Raw genomic sequence first — 16,846 nt, forward strand, 5'->3', positions numbered from 1 at the left:
CATCTAGAAGATTATTCTGGTGGAGGGTTTATCAAACACCTTTAAGCTACTGCTCTACCGTTCCACTCTTAAACAGCATGCATCAACTCCTATCCCAAATCAAAGTCCTCAATCTTTCCTCTCCCACATCCACACCGGCTGTACATAGCATCCTCCTACAGGCCAACCGCAAATTAGAACAACATGCCACCCTCCACCTCATTAAACTATCCAATCTCCTGGTTTCCCACCTCCGGAAAGGCAACTCACTCACCCTCCACAACCTTTCCAACAAACCTCAACCTCCTCTCATTGCACACAGACCCAGTCTCTCCCATCTACTCAATCTCCCACTTCCAGCTCCACTCCCTCCAAAACCTCAAAATTCTAGTCAACACAATCTGGAACCACAACACCCCAATTCAGTAGTTAACCTTTCCTCCAAACCCCTCTCCCAATCCGAAACCTCTGTCCTATCCAAAGGCCTCACCTTCAGCCCCACTCCCAGATTCAACCAAACAGCCCTCGTCAAAGATTTACTGTCCTACACTCGTAGTCTCTGCTGGAAATATCACTTTGCCACGAAGAAAAACAATCTTGATCCCACTCCTAATGATCCAACTCCCCAAGTCACTATCCAAATTGAACCCTGCCTGCAACAGTTCCGTCCTCCATCACAGCGGGACATACCTCCTCTTCCTCAAATCACCCTCCCCAAACCTTCCAGGAATTTCTAACTTCCAGCCTTGCCTCTCAAACCTTCTTAAAAAAACCTTAATCCTACTCCCAACATCACCACTGCTGAAGCCCAAGCTATCCGTGATCTGAAGGCTGACCGATCCATCGTCATTCTTCCGGCAGACAAGGGTTCCACGGCCGTGGTACTTGATTGTCAGGAGTATGTGGCTGAGGGACTGCGTCAGCTTTCAGACAACACCACATACAAAGTTTGCCAAGGTAATCCCATTCCTGATGTCCAGGCGGAGCTTCAAGGAATCCTCAGAACCTTAGGCCCCCTACAAAACCTTTCACCTGACTCCATCAAACTCCTCACCCCACCGACACCTCGCACTCCTACCTTCTACCTACTTCCTAAAATTCACAAACCCAAACATCCTGGCCGCCCCATTGTAGCTGGTTACCAAGCCCCCACAGAACGTACCTCTGCCTACGTAGATCAACACCTTCAACCCATTACATGCAGTGTCCCATCCTTCATCAAAGACACCAACCACTTTCTCGAACGCCTGGAATCCGTACCCAGTCTGTTACCCCTGGAAACCATCCTTGTAACCATTGATGCCACTTCCCTATACACAAATATCCCGCACGTCCAGGGCCTCGCTGCAATGGAGCACTTCCTTTCACGCCGATCATCTGCCACCCTACCTAAAACCTCTTTCCTCGTCACCTTAGCCAGCTTCATCCTGACCCACAACTTCTTCACTTTTGAAGGCCAGACATACCAACAATTAAAGGGAACAGCCATGGGTACCAGGATGGCCCCCTCGTATGCCAACCTATTTATGGGTCGCATAGAGGAAGCCTTCTTGGTTACCCAAGCCTGCCAACCCAAAGTTTGGTACAGATTTATTGATGACATCTTCATGATCTGGACTCACAGTGAAGAACAACTCCAGAATTTCCTCTCCAACCTCAACTCCTTTGGTTCCATCAGATTCACCTGGTCCTACTCCAAATCCCATTCCACTTTCCTAGACGTTGACCTCCATCTGTCCAATGGCCAGCTGCACACATCCGTCCACATCAAACCCACCAACAAGCAACAGTACCTCCATTATGACAGCTGCCACCCATTCCATATCAAACGGTCCCTTCCCTACAGCCTAGGCCTTCGTGGCAAACGAATCTGCTCCAGTCCTGAATCCCTCGACCATTACACCACAACCTGAAAACAGCTTTCGCATCCCGCAACTACCCTCCCAACCTGGTACAGAAGCAGATAACCAGAGCCACTTCCTCATCCCCTCAAACCCAGAACCTCTCACAGAAGAACCCCAAAAGTGCCCCACTTGTGACAGAATACTTCCCGGGACTGGATCAGACCTTGAATGTGGCTCTCCAGCAGGGATACGACTTCCTAAAATCCTGCCCCGAAATGAGATCCATCCTTCATGAAATCCTCCCCACTCCACCAAGAGTGTCTTTCCGCCGTCCACCTAACCTTCGTAACCTCTTGGTTCATCCCTATGAAATCCTCAAACCACCTTCCCTACCCTCTGGCTCCTACCCTTGCAACCGCCCCCGGTGTAAAACCTGTCCTATGCACCCTCCCACCACCACCTACTCCAGTCCTGTAACCCGGAAGGTGTACACGATCAAAGGGAGAGCCACGTGTGGAAGCACCCACGTGATTTACCAACTGACCTGCCTGCACTGTGACGCTTTCTATGTGGGAATGACCAGCAACAAACTGTCCATTCGCATGAATGGACACAGGCAGACAGTGTTTGTTGGTAATGAGGATCACCCTGTGGCTAAACATGCCTTGATGCACGGCAAGCACATCTTGGCACAGTGTTACACCGTCCGAGTTATCTGCATACTTCCTACCAACACCAACCTATCCGAACTCCGGAGATGGGAACTCGCCCTTCAGTATATCCTCTCTTCTCGATATCCGCCAGGCCTCAACCTCCGCTAATTTCAAGTTGCCGCCGCTCATACCTCACCTGTCTTTCAACTACTTCTTTGCCTCTGTACTTCCGCCTCGACTGACATCTCTGCCCTTACTCTTTGCCTTTAAATATGTCTGCTTGTGTCTGCGTATGTGCGGGTGTGTGTGTGTGTGTGTGTGTGTGTGTGTGTGTGTGTGTGTGTGTGTGTGTGTGTGTGTGTGTATGTACACCTGTCCTTTTTTCCCCCTAAGGGAAGTCTTTCCGCTCCCGGGATTGGAATGACTCCTTACCCTCTCCCTTAAAACCCACATCCTTTCGTCTTTCCCTCTCCTTCCTGAAGAAGCAACCATCGGTTGCTAAAGCTAGTAATTCTGTGTGTGTGTTTGTGTGTTTTGTTCATGTGCCTGTCTGCCGGCGCTTTCCCGCTTGGTAAGTCTTGGAATCTTTGTTTTTAATACAACTTTACACTTTTCTTGATTTAGAGTAAATTGCCACTTTTTGTAGCATACAGATATCTTGTCTAAATCACTTTGCAATTCATTCCGCTCATCTGATGACATCATATGACAGTAAATAACAGCATCATCTGCAAACAATCTAGGACTGCTCAGGTTGTCTCCTAAATCGTTTATGTAGACCAGGAACAAAAGAGGATGTATAGCACTTCCTTGGCAAATACCATATATAACTACTGTTTCTGCACAGGATAGAGTAGCATGGAGAGCTGCATCCAACCAGTCTCAGGACTGAAAACCACAACAGCAACAATTCACTCTATGACTTTCCATCAGTTATTATAAAGTGTGACGTTTCTGACAGTAAATCACGAATCCCTACGACATTCCACAGACTTGCTATTAAATTATAAGTCACTTTTGAGGAACTTTTTTTTCCCTAAATGTGTGTATTTAACAGATCAAAATGGCAATGGACACTAGCCTGTGCAACAAAATTTTAAGTCATTTTCAGCCTGGTGTCCAGATACCTTTGATCACATAGTGTACATATAAAGTATCAAAATTCCTTGTTAAGCTGCAAGAAAACCACATGAACTTCAAAATATGACACTGCTAATAATTGTTTGTCTTAGCATTGATCTACTTCATTTGGAAATCCTATTTTTACACTACGTAAAGAGTGTTTTCCTTTGCATACTAGTTACTTCAAATTGCTGCAGAACTGTAACATGTCATCATGGGACCTTCCACTGATGACGTGGATCATGGCAGGGGTATGTGCCAGTCGGTTGTATAGTATCAGCATAGTAAAATGTCCTTAAATTTATACATCACAGTCCAGAGGAGTAACAGCAATCTAGTGATACAATTGGGTTAAAATAAAAGTCTAGATCACAATAATATTTTATTACTGGCTGGTATCTACTTCATGTAGGAGTCATCTTCAGAAAATGAACGCCATAAGAACACGAATAGCTGAATTACAGAAAGTTTGCTGCTGGGAGCCACTAGCAGGAGCCGGATGGGTAGATGCTGTACCTTTACTTAATTATACTTTGGCCTGACGCCATTCTCGTCAAACTTTCTGTAACTCCACCATTCTTCTTTTTACAACATTACATCATAAATTAATAAAACATCATTGTGATCTAGACTTATTTAACCCATATTAAGATGTGGTGACAGAAGTGACTGAATGGCAGAAACGAACTATGGTGTTTGGACGAGCACATCACCACACCATGAATGAATTTGCCACATATATCCACCATGTCTACAAATGGTTCAAATGGCTCTGAGCACTATGGGACTTAACTACTGTGGTCATCAGTCCACCATGTCTACAAAGAATGGCATACAAGTCACGGCTTAACATGGGATAATAGCATTGGTCATAAATGATACTGGGCTCAGAGGTAAGTGTCAACTTCATAATTACAATCAGTTTCGTATCTGCTAAAAATTGTAGCTGTCGGTGAATGCAACTCCATCTCAAACAGTTTCCGAACAAACATTGTGATGGGAACTTCATGCATGGACATTTGGAATCTAGTACCTCAACGAAGGTTATTGTTCTCAGCAGTATATAAATTTGTACACCAGCAAGCCAAATACAAACAGGACAGCAGCAGACTGGAGGTGTGTCACAATTTTGGTTCTTTACAAATGATGCAAGGCACTGCGTACACCAACACCCCAGTAAGATTTGTAATCTGCAGTATGCGGAGGGTGCAGTTCCGGCTGGAGGTTGTTCTGCAATGTTTTCGGGTTGTATTTTATGCCATGACTTGGTCCCATTCATTCAGGTTACAGTGATCATGAACCAGGAAGATTATGCCAACAACCTGAATGACTAGGTGTTGCTCTCTCCTCAACATTTTCATGATGAACATACAGTGGACACTTATCTCCCACGATGATAGCCATGTTCACAGAGTTATGCACACACGCTTTTTTTTTTTAATTTTTAATAGTATCACTCTTAATGAAAAACCCTCAAATCAAAGTCTTTGTAGACTGATGACGTATTTTGTGTTAATTTAACTACTTGTCTGCAAGCTAATCATCATTTATTTGTGCTGCGAGAATAAATGTGATTCAATTGAAAATTAACTCTGATGGTGTCAACTTGAACATGTAAAACTAAGCACCGAGGAGTTCATCTATTGGACATGAAATGAAGTATGGTCAGCAATTTCACACATGGCAAACTCATTCGCTCCCATGGGAGCAAGTACACTGGTTTTCCCAGCACTTTTCACTGTACAATTACCTAACAGTGACTAACAAGTTCATATAACCATGTTGTCTTTCCTGAAGCATTTGTTGTATTAAATGTTACTGGTACTTTCCACTATATTCATCATTCTCCACATCGGAGAAACAATTGACTTTAGAAGAGTAACAGAATTTCCTTCTCACTTCATGACGTGTAATACAGGACATATTAATGTCTTTCAGTATCAAGTGCCCACTTTTGTGCATAGCCGGATGGTTAGCCCATACACAATTGTTAACACATTTTAATTTCAGTGATCTTTCTCATGATTAGGGCCCAGATTTTAAGACACGTCATATTTTTGTCATGAACTTTAGGATGAATTTTGCAACGACTTGCGTAATAATCCAGGTATTGTATTTTTATTGTGCATATGAAGTCATATTCACGTCTCATTCCAAATAAGGCCTTTTGGCAAAAGCTGACACGTTTGGCAGTCTGTTTGTTGTACCCGTTTGTGACTCAACCTCTCCGTTATATGGTGAGTAGCAACCTATCCTTTACATAACATTGTCTATGTTAACACAATAGGATATGAAATTTGTCCTACGTCACAGTATACAGGTCGTCAAGTATGCTACTGCTGTCAATTCAAACAGTGGCATTTCTTGGTCACATTGGACATTAGTGCCATAATACCAACACGAGACTGACAAATATGCCAAACCGTCCATATTACGTCTCTTGTTATTCCTGAGATCATATACATCAGTGACACACATTTAAATATGTGAAAATACCACGGTGGTGGTAAGCCCCTATGGGACCAAACTGCTGAGGTTGTCGGTCCCTAGGATTACACACTACTTAAACTAACTTATACTAAGGACAACACAGACACCCATGCCCGAGGGAGGACTCAAACCTCTGACGGGGCGGGGGAGGGGGGGAGAGGGAGGGGGGAGGGGGGGGAGGGGGAGGGGGGGGAGGGGGGGGCGGCGGGCAAGGCACCTCAGACCGCGCAGTTACCCTGCACGGCACCATGCTTGGACTATTAGTATGCAAGGGTAGAATATATAAAGTATAAAAGCTTAAAATATTTATAAATAGATAAAAACTTATATTAACAGTCACTAAAAACATACTGATAACATGTCCCTAATGCAAAATGTGTATCTACCAAATAATGAGTTTATCAATTTGGACTTGGATTAATAGTGATCCAACATGTCAAGTTAGTCAATTTTATGTACAGGAGACAGAGTGAACTCTGGATTCAATTAAAACACTGACTACATTTTTAATGAAAAGGAGAGTTATGGAATAAGATGTCTATACAGAATTTTAACAGTGTTCTAACCCAATAAGTTCAGTTCAGAGTCCCCTCCATCTTCAGCAAATAAAATTGACTAATGTGATATGATATGTTGGATCATCAGTAGATCCAAGTCTTAACTGACAGCCTAATTTTATGGCACAAGTTAGATTTTATATTATAGCCATCTTACTCCATATGTTTGAAACACGGTTGACCTCCCCTCAGTTATTCAATTAATATTATTCAGCAGCTTTATGATATTTAGAATAAAAACATACTATATGTAATTCCACAGATCAATTGTTCTAGTAGTATACATACATTGGTTTCCACTCCAAGAGAAAGAACCAGCCAGAAACATTTGCAAAATAAAATTGAATAACTTACCTAGAACAGTAAGTGTTGGTCTAACAAGAGTTGCACGACTCAGTTACAACAAAAACTTACCTTAAGATGCTGCATCTTGAAGTCCAGCTGCACATTCTCAACCTGTCAAACATACCTGTCCTGAGCTGTGATGCAACTGTTCTTATGCTGTATTTCCATACGTGCACCTAATTCAACCTCACACAAACACAAAATCGTGCAGGAATGGGTCAGTACACCATTACACAAAGCACAAACTAAACTGATAAAATCAAATATATCATTCAGGTTCTCAGTCTTCCAGTTAAGTTGGTATGCATGTGTTACAGCACTTATGCAAAGTTGACAATAGCACTCATCAGAATTCAGGGAGCCTGTGAGACAAACTATTCCAATCAGCAAGAAAATTCATTATTAATGAATTAGCTATTCGAACATAATATTATAATCATATTGTTGCTCTGCCAAGTGGGACTTAGACACGAATCGCCAGGATAGCTTTGGAATCAGTTAGCAGCAAGTCATACGAATTCTTCAAGACGAAATATGCTAACCCTGCAGTTGTGACTAGACAGCCATCAATGGCAATCGAAAGGAACACTGAGCCAATATACAACTGGACAATTAGCTTCATCCAACTTGTTAACCTTCTACTGAATGATGACATATGACACACCGTAACTATTATTTTATCTCTGTCTAAGTCTGTAGATAGTGTCACCAACAAATATATACTTTGAAATATCAAATAAAAGCCTAGGAAATTTTAGGTATTCAGACTTTAAAAAAATCAAATGAACAAATACAAATGTTATGATTTAAATAAGGTGGACTGCCATCTGACATAGGCCAAACCTCAGTCAAGTCCCAACACAGTCTGCTCAATCAACAATCTTACTGCTGCAATATCAGGCAAGCCACCTAACCAATTCCTTTTCTAGCCAAACTGTAGTGTCCTACATTGATGCCTCGAGTGAAAACTCTTCAAGAAAACCCTCTGAAATAATTCTATTTTAATTCTTATTCCTAAAAAAAAAAAATTCTGGTGAACTATTTTTCTTTCCTATGTCATCCATTCCTTGGACTCTTTCACCTGCTTGTTGGTAAGGGGTGCCTGCCCTGTAATACTGCATCTAACTTTCAGTTTGCATCATTTCTGTTCTTACATCAGCCCTGCGAAAATTATCGACACACTCTGAAGCTCGCCATGGTGGTTTGGCATTCCTGGGCATTCGTCCACCTCACCAATACAACATGGTCGCCTCCTCCCTCTGCACTCTAGCTGAATTCTGATTTCAGTGCTTCACTGAAACTGAAATACCTTGTGATCTATGCCTCTGATGAACACTGCAGTCTTCAGCATATGTTTTTAAATAAACGAACACACCCTACATCTTCCATTCCAACCTCTTTCTCCAGTTACTCAATTCTTATGCTTACAGCTACAAGCACACCAGCAATGTCAATGATTGTGCATATCAATGACTGTACACATAACTCCCATGTCTCATCTTGTTCCCAATTCTACCATTAGATACCAATTATCGAATTATAGTATTTTCACGTGTGTGTGTGTGTGTGTGTGTGTGTGTGTGTGTGTGTGTGTGTGTGTGTGTGTGTGTGTGTGTGTGTGTGTGTGCGCGCGCGCACATGTCAAAGACATGAACAAATACGATCCCAAAATAATAAGAGACATGTAATACAGACTGTTTGGCTTCTCTGGCAATTCTGTGTTTATATTACATGACAGTTGTATCCGGTGTGACCAAGAAAAGTCACTGTTTAAGATTTGAAATGCCTAAAACACACCACAGACTATGTACATACTGTGAGACAGACACAGTTATAATAAAATTCTAAATATCCACATGGTTTTATGCTTTTTAGTTGAACACGGATTTCAATATCACAAATAATTTATAATTAACACACATCATCAATACAGATACATACTATGCAAGTAAACATATGTTCTCACTGTTATGTATAGAATTGTTATGTTGTAGATATCAATATGCATACAATTGTTTGTTGTCCTCTGTATCAGATCCACCAACAACTGGTTCAACACCCAAATACCAGCTTGGCTACTAAACATTTTAAACGCAGCTTATGGCATTTACAAAATGTCCTTTACATGACACCTCATTTCCAATAAAGTTGAGCATCTAGGAAGAGCAGCTTTCCTTCTTTCTCCATTTCCACAGAAATCTTTGTTTGGTGCGCACTCTTTACACGATCATAGAATAGCTGTAATGTTTTTCTTGTCATGAGGCGAAATGAAAATGGTCTCGTCAATGATAATTATGGGATGAATGAAAAGAAGCAGTGTTTATAGCACATTCTTCAAAATTTTTGACCACACACTGATTGACATCTGTGGGCACAGTTTATCATTCTGTCCAAAATAGTGTTGTGTTGTTCTGGTAAACAGACAAGAACCATCTCAGTGTCTAAGTAGTTCATGTAACCTGTGCGTCCAAACAAAATAACTGTCAAAAAATGAAATCAAGTCAGTTCTCTTTGGAAAATACAAATGCAAAACCAGTCAATCAACAACAGATCAGAACACAATGTTTCTTCTGTTGTGTGGAGCACCATCGGGTAAAACTGGCTGCCTACAAACTCAGTGAGATGATGTGCTCTATAAAAGGTAGTGATTGCTTCATACTTCCACGAGCTTACAATATTCTATGTGAATGTGGTAGTAGCTACATAGGATAGACTGTTCCAACGGCTTATCAGTGCTGTACAAAAAATCAGAGGTACATCAAGTACAAAAGTATAATAAAATCTGCTGTTGCCAAAAGGCCTTAATAATAAACATGAGATCTTAATCAAGCAAACGGATTCTGGCCTACAATGCGGACTACTGGGACTGAAGCACTGAAGTGGGTGTGGAAATCGGAATGAGTGTCAACAACTTTAATGGAGATATGGACTAAACACCCAGCAATGTGTGGAGTTGCGCACTTGATATTGAGAGACTGTGTGTATCCCATATTGCACTCTGTGATGGGAAGAGAGATTATCTCTAGTTGATGTGGGCACTATAATGTCCTTTACAAGTGGGACGCCATTAATTCCTCAACAGTCAGGTGATTTTCTTATGAGAACCATGGCAGACTTCATGGAAAGTTTGGTGTGAACAAGTGAACAGCTAACATTTAGTTGTCCAACAGTTCAAAGAAAAATTGAGTCTCATTTCAAATAGGTACCTCACTCATACAATTATAGTCAGGGCTGACTTCAATCTACCCTCGATATGCTGGAAAAATTATATGTTTAAAGCCAGCGGCAGGCATAAAACATCATCCAAAATCGTACTGTATGCTTCCTCAGAAAATAATTTTGAACGATTTGTTCATGAGCCCACTCTAAATGCGAATGGTTGTGAAAGCACACTTGACCTCTTTGCTAAGAGACAAATAAGGAGTATCATCACGGACACAGGGATTAGCGACCACAAGGCAGTTGCTAGGCTGAATACTGTAGCGCGCGCACACACACACACACAAACACACACACACACACACACACACACACACACACAAAACCATAAAAAAGAAACGCAAAGTACATCTTAATAAAAAATCTGATAAAATGCTCTTAATGCCTTTTTAAGAGGCAGTCTCCACTTCTACCAATCTGATTATGTAAGCACAGAAAAGATGTGGAATCATTTAAGGGAGAGAGTGACGACAGCAATTGAAAGAGATATTCCAAAAAAAAAAAAAAAAAAAAAAAAAAAAAAAAAAAAAAAAAAAAAAAAAAAAGCCAAATTTAAAAGAATGCAAAATCCAAAAGACTGCCAAAGTTTTGCAGAAGTTTGATACATAGCACATACTTCAATGTGAGATGCTTATTATAATTTCCACAACAAAACTCTGTCTCGGAATCTGGGAGAAAACCCAAAGAGATTCTGGTCATACATAAAGCACACCAGTGGCAAGATGCAATCAATACCTTCGCTGCGCAATAACAATGGTGAAGTCACTGATGACAGTGCCACTAAAGCAGAGTTATTAAACACGGTTTTCTGAAAATCCTTCACCAAGGAAGATGAAATAAATAATCCTGAATTCCAATCGAGAACAACTGCTAAGATGAGAAACTTAGAAGTAGATATCCTCGGAGTAGCAAAGCAGCTTAAATCACTTAATAAAGGCAAGGTCTCTGGTACAGATTGTATACCAGTCAGGTTCCTTTCAGAGCATGTTGATACAATAACTCCATACTTAGCAATTATTTACAACTGCTCGCTCACAGAAAGATCTGTGCCTAAAGACTGGAAGATTGCTCAAGTCGCTACAATACCCACAAAGGGAAATGGGGGTAATCCACTGAATTACAGACCCGTATCACCAACGTCAAATTGCAGTTGGGTTTTGGAACATATACGGTGTTCAAACATTATGAATTACCTTAAAGAAAATGATTTGTTGACGCAGTCAGCACGGATTCAGAAAACATCATTCTTGTTAAACACCTAGCTCTTTTTACCCATGAAGTAATGAGTGCTATCAGCAGGGGGTGTCAAAGTGATTCCATATTTGTGGATTTCCAGAAGGCTTTCAACACCGTTCCTCACAAGCGTCTTCTAACCAAACTGCGTGCCTATGGAATACCGCCTCAGTTGTGCGAGTGGATTCGTGATTTCCTGTCAGAAAGGTCACAGTTCGTAGCAATAAGACGGAAAATCATCAAGTAAAACAGAAGTAATGTCCCCCATTTTCCAAGGAAGTGTCATAGCCTCTCTAATGTTCCTGATCTATATTAACAACACAGGAGACAATCTGAGTATCCCTCTTAGATTGTTTGCACACGATGCTGTGATTTACCATCTTGTAAAGCCATCAGATGACCAAAACGAATTGTAAAATGATTTCTAAAAGATATCTGATGGTGCGAAAAGTGGCAGTTGACCCTAAATAAAGAAAAGTGTGAAGTTATTCACATTGGTACTAAAAGAAATGCACTGAATTTTAATTCTGCAATAAGTCACACAAATATGAAGGCTCAGAAATTACAATTACAAATAACATAAATTGGAACAAACACATAGACAATGTTGTGGGTAGAGCAAACCAGAGACTGTGATTCATCGGCAGAACACAGGTTTAATGAAAAGACCGCTTAGACCACACTTGTCGGCCCTATTCTGGAATATTGCTGTATGGTGTGAGATCTGCATCAGGTGGGACTGATGGATGACATTGAGAAAGTTCAAAGAAGGGCAGCTCATTTTGCAGTATCGCGAAATGGGGGAGATAGTGCCACAGATATGATACACGAAATGGAGTGGCTATCATTAAAACAAAGCCATTTTTCGTTGCAACGGGACCTTCTCATGAAATTTCATTCACCAGTTTTCTCCTCAGATTGCGAAAACATTCTGCTGGCACCCACCTACATATGGAGAAATGATAATCATGATAAAATAAGGGAAATCGGAGCTCACGCAGAAAAATTTAAGTGCTCAGTTTTCCCATGCATTGTTCGAGAGTGAACGGTAGAGAGACAGCTGGAAGGTGGTTCACTGAACCATCTGCCAGGTGCTTTATTGTGAATAACAGAGTAATCATTTAGATGTAGATGTGAATACAATACATACATGTTTCCTGTTACTGCCAACATAAATGCTGCCACCACCACTGAAGGCATCATTTGAGCACTCACCAAGATGACTTGGCTTGAAGTTTACCACAAATATTAGTCACAGGTTAGGGACCACAATACACAACAAAATCTTCCACCATTGCTCCATTCCACCACAAATCCCATGGTGAAGCCAAGCACACAGTGCAACCTTTCAAAAATAAGGTGACAATTTAAATGAGAAGCACGAGAGATTATCTCAAGTCATTCCTCAACTCGCATCGAACTGTACTGTTCACAAATGAAAACACTGTAGAATTACTTTGTAGCTCAAAACACCACAAATCCTTCCATCAGGAATTAATCTGTCCCTAATCCAAACACTGGATTGAGGAAAACAAAGTTTTGTTAGGTATAGTCCCATTAGAAGTGATAGTCCCTTGCCACTACAATACTTACAACTGACTTGCAGGGCACCTACTGTAACTCAATAGTTGAATCTGTTCCAGAAGCCAATGCTCTCACGAAAAGCGAAGATTTGGTTTTAACATTTCACTCATAACTAGGCCTTACAATATAAGCAATTATCAGGGAAGGATTAGGAAAATAATCTGATGTGTCCTTTTCCAAGGAAATGTCCCAGCATTTACCTTATGTTATTAGGCCAACGAGGGAGAATCCGAATCTAGATGGCTAGTCAGGGATTTGAACTGCTGTTCCCATAAGTGTTAGACCAGTGTCCCACCACCTTTCTCTTTCTACATCTACATCATTCTTCTGCAAATCACACTTAAGTGTGATTTCACAACTATTCCACACACTTACAGCACACGGGAAAAATAGACACTTAAATCTATCCTTGCGAGTTCAGATCTCTCTTATTTTATTGCAATGATTAATTCCTCTTATGTAGGTGGATAATAACTCAACATTTTCATATTTGGAGCAGAAAGCTGGTGATTGTATTCTCTTGAAAGGATCTTTGCAGTGAAAGACACTTTTCATTTAAGGGCTGCCACCCCAAATCACATATCATCTCTGTGACGCTCACTGCCCTATTTTTGGATAATACAGAACAAGCTGCCCTTCTTAGAACTTTTCCAATGACCTACGTCTGTCTGTCTATCTATCTATCTATCTACATTTATACTCTGCAAGCCACCCAATAGTGTGTGGCGGAGGGCACTTTATGTGCCACTGTCACTACCTCCCTTCTCTGTTCCAGTCGCGTATGGTTCGCAGGAAGAACAACTGCTGGAAAGCTTTCGTGCACACTCTAATCTCTCTAATTTTACATTCATAATCTCCTCAGGAGGTATAAGTAGGGGGAAGCAATATATTCAATACGTCATCCAAAAACGCACCCTCTCGAAACCTGGACAGCAAGCTACATCGTGATGCAGAGCGCCTCTCTTGCAGAGAGTGCCACTACAGTTTGCTAAACATCTCCATAACACTATCACGGTTACCAAATAACCCTGTGACGAAACGCACCACTTTTCTTTGGATCTTCTCCATCTCCTCTGTCAACCTGACCTCATACGGATGAGCAATACTCAAGTATAGGTCGAACGAGTGTTTTGTAAGCCACCTCCTTTGTTGATGGACTCCATTTTCTAAGGACTATCTACGAATCTCAACCTTGCACCCACCTTACCAACAATTAATTTTATATGGTCATTCCACTTCAAATCGTTGTGTACGCATACTCCCAGATATTTTACAGAAGTAACTGCTGCCACTGTTTGTTCCGCTATCATATAATCATACAATAAAGGATCCTTCTTTCTATGTATTCACAATACATTACATTTGTCTATGTTAAGGGTCAGTTGCCACTCCCTGCACCAAGTGCCTATCCACTGCAGATCTTCCTGCATTTTACTGCAATTTTCTAATGCTGCAACTTCTCTGTATATTACAGCATCATCCGCGAAAAGCCGCATGGAACTTCCAACACCATCTACTAGGTCATTTATACCTATTGTGAAAAGCAATGGTCCCATAACACTCCCCTGCAGCACGCCAGAGGTTACTTTAATGTCTGTAGATGTGTCTCCATTGAGAACAACATGCTGTGTTCTGTTTGCTAAAAACTATTCAATCCAGCCACACAGCTGGTCTGATATTCCGTAGGCTCTTACTTTGTTTATCAGGCGACAGTGCGGAACTGTATCAAACGCCTTCCAGAAGACAAGGAAAATGGCATCTACCTGGGAGCCTGTCTTTAATATTTTCTGGGTTTCACACGATCGCTGTTTCTGGAATCCACGTTGATTTCTACAGAGTAAATTCTGGGTTTCCAGAAATGACATAATATGTGAGCAAAAACATGTTCTAAAATTCTACAACAGTTCGATGTCAGAGATATAGGCCTATAGTTTTGCGCATCTGCTCGACAACCCTTCATGAAAACTGGAACTACCTGTGCTCTTTTCCAATCATTTGGAACCTTCAGTTCCTCTGAAGACTTGAGGTACATGGCTATTAGGAGGAGGTCAAGTTCTTTCGCGTACTCTGTGTAGAATCAAATTGGTATCCCGTCAAGTCCAGTGGACTTTCCTCTGTTGAGTGATTTCAGTTGCTTTTCTATTCCTTGGACACTTATTTCGATGTTAGCCATTTTTTCGTTCGTGCAAGGATTTAGAGAAGGAACTGCAGTGCGATCTTCCTCTGTGAAACAGCTTTGGAAAAGCATGTCATCCTCTGTTTCAATGCCATTATCATCTCAGAGTGTCTGGATATGCTGTTTTGATTCATTTACTGATTTAACCTAAGACCAGAACTTCCTAGGATTTTCTGTCAAGTAGGTACATAGAATTTTACTTTCGAATTCACTGAATGCACCATGCATAGTCCTCCTTACACTAACTTTGACATCGTTTAGCTTCTGTTGTCCGAGAGGTTTTGGTTGCGTTTAAACTTGGAGTGAACCTCTCTTTGCTCTCGCAGTAGTTTCCTAACTTTGTTGTTGAACCACGGTGGGTTTCTCCCATCCCTCACAGTTTTACTCGGCACGTACCTGTCTGAAACGAATATTACGATTGGCTTGAACTTTTTCGATAAGCACTCAACATTGTCAGTGTCGGAACATAAATTTTTGTTTTGATCTGTTAGGTAGTCTGAAATCTGCCTATTATTACTCTTGCTAAACAGATAAATCTTCCTTCCTTTTTTATATTCCTATTTACTTCCATTTTCAGGGATGCTGCAACGGCCTGATGATCACTGATTCCCTCTTCTGCACTTACAGAGTCGAAAATTTCGGGTTATCAGTAGGTTCAAGATGTTATCTCCACGAGCCATAATCCTATAAAATAAGAATCCCATATTGTACAGCAGTACTCTTAACAGAGGATGGACAAGCATAATGTAGGGAACGTCTCTAGTAAATATGATGCATCTTCGAAGCATTCTTCCAATAAAATGCCATCTGTTTCTTATTTTTAAAGTGCAGACAGCCAATGACCTCTTCAGTGTGGGATGCACACCAAGCCTGAACTCTTAAGGGAATTACCAAAATGCAATGAGTAATTACGATAATGGCCACATGAGTAATGATGATATTGGCCAAGGGGCACTGATTAGTAGTGTGTGGATAAGTTGAGAATTTGAGTTTGGCAGGAGGCATGCTAGGGTAGTACGTGCAGTTGCACTGACCATTGTGGTCAGAGCAATCGCCTAGCAAGCACAAGAACCGGATTTGAATCTTTGTCCAACACAAATTTTCAATTTTGCCCATTGATTTAAATCAACACCCACTGGTAGCCAATGCCTATAATTCCTTTGTCCCTTGATAAACTATGTGACCCTTTGATTTAAGTTATTCTAAACATTAATCCACAAGTATTTAATTTAACTGAATGGTTTTTAGGTTTGTGTGATTTATTATGTAACCAAAATTTAATGGATTCCTTTTAGTACACAGGTGGATGACGTCATATTTTGTATTCATTAGAGTCAATTGAAATTTTTCTCATATACAGATATCTTGTATAAATCATTTTGCAATTGGTTTTCATTTACTGATAACTTTACTAGACAGTAAATGAAAGCATCATCTGCAAACAATCTAGGAGGGCTGCTCATGTTGTCTCCTAAATATTTTATGTTGAGTACAAACAGCAGACTGCTTATAACAACACCTTCGCAAATGCCAGATAACACTTCTGTTTAACTCTATGACTTTCTGTCGACTGAGACTGTGACCTTTCTGAGAGGAAATCACGAATCTGGTTGCATAACTGAGGACGATACTCCATAGGAGTGC

General features: G+C 40.9%; 1 protein-coding gene across 1 annotated transcript in view; it reads right to left on the reverse strand.

The window, feature by feature from the left end:
* Positions 1-16,846, reverse strand: part of LOC126336566 (uncharacterized) — a 283,854-nt gene that overhangs the window by 175,782 nt on the left and 91,226 nt on the right. The gene's annotated exons all lie outside the window — the stretch shown is intronic.

This window comes from Schistocerca gregaria, chromosome 2 (genome assembly GCF_023897955.1).
Source record: "Schistocerca gregaria isolate iqSchGreg1 chromosome 2, iqSchGreg1.2, whole genome shotgun sequence".
In the NCBI taxonomy this organism is placed as follows: Eukaryota; Metazoa; Arthropoda; class Insecta; order Orthoptera; family Acrididae; genus Schistocerca; species Schistocerca gregaria.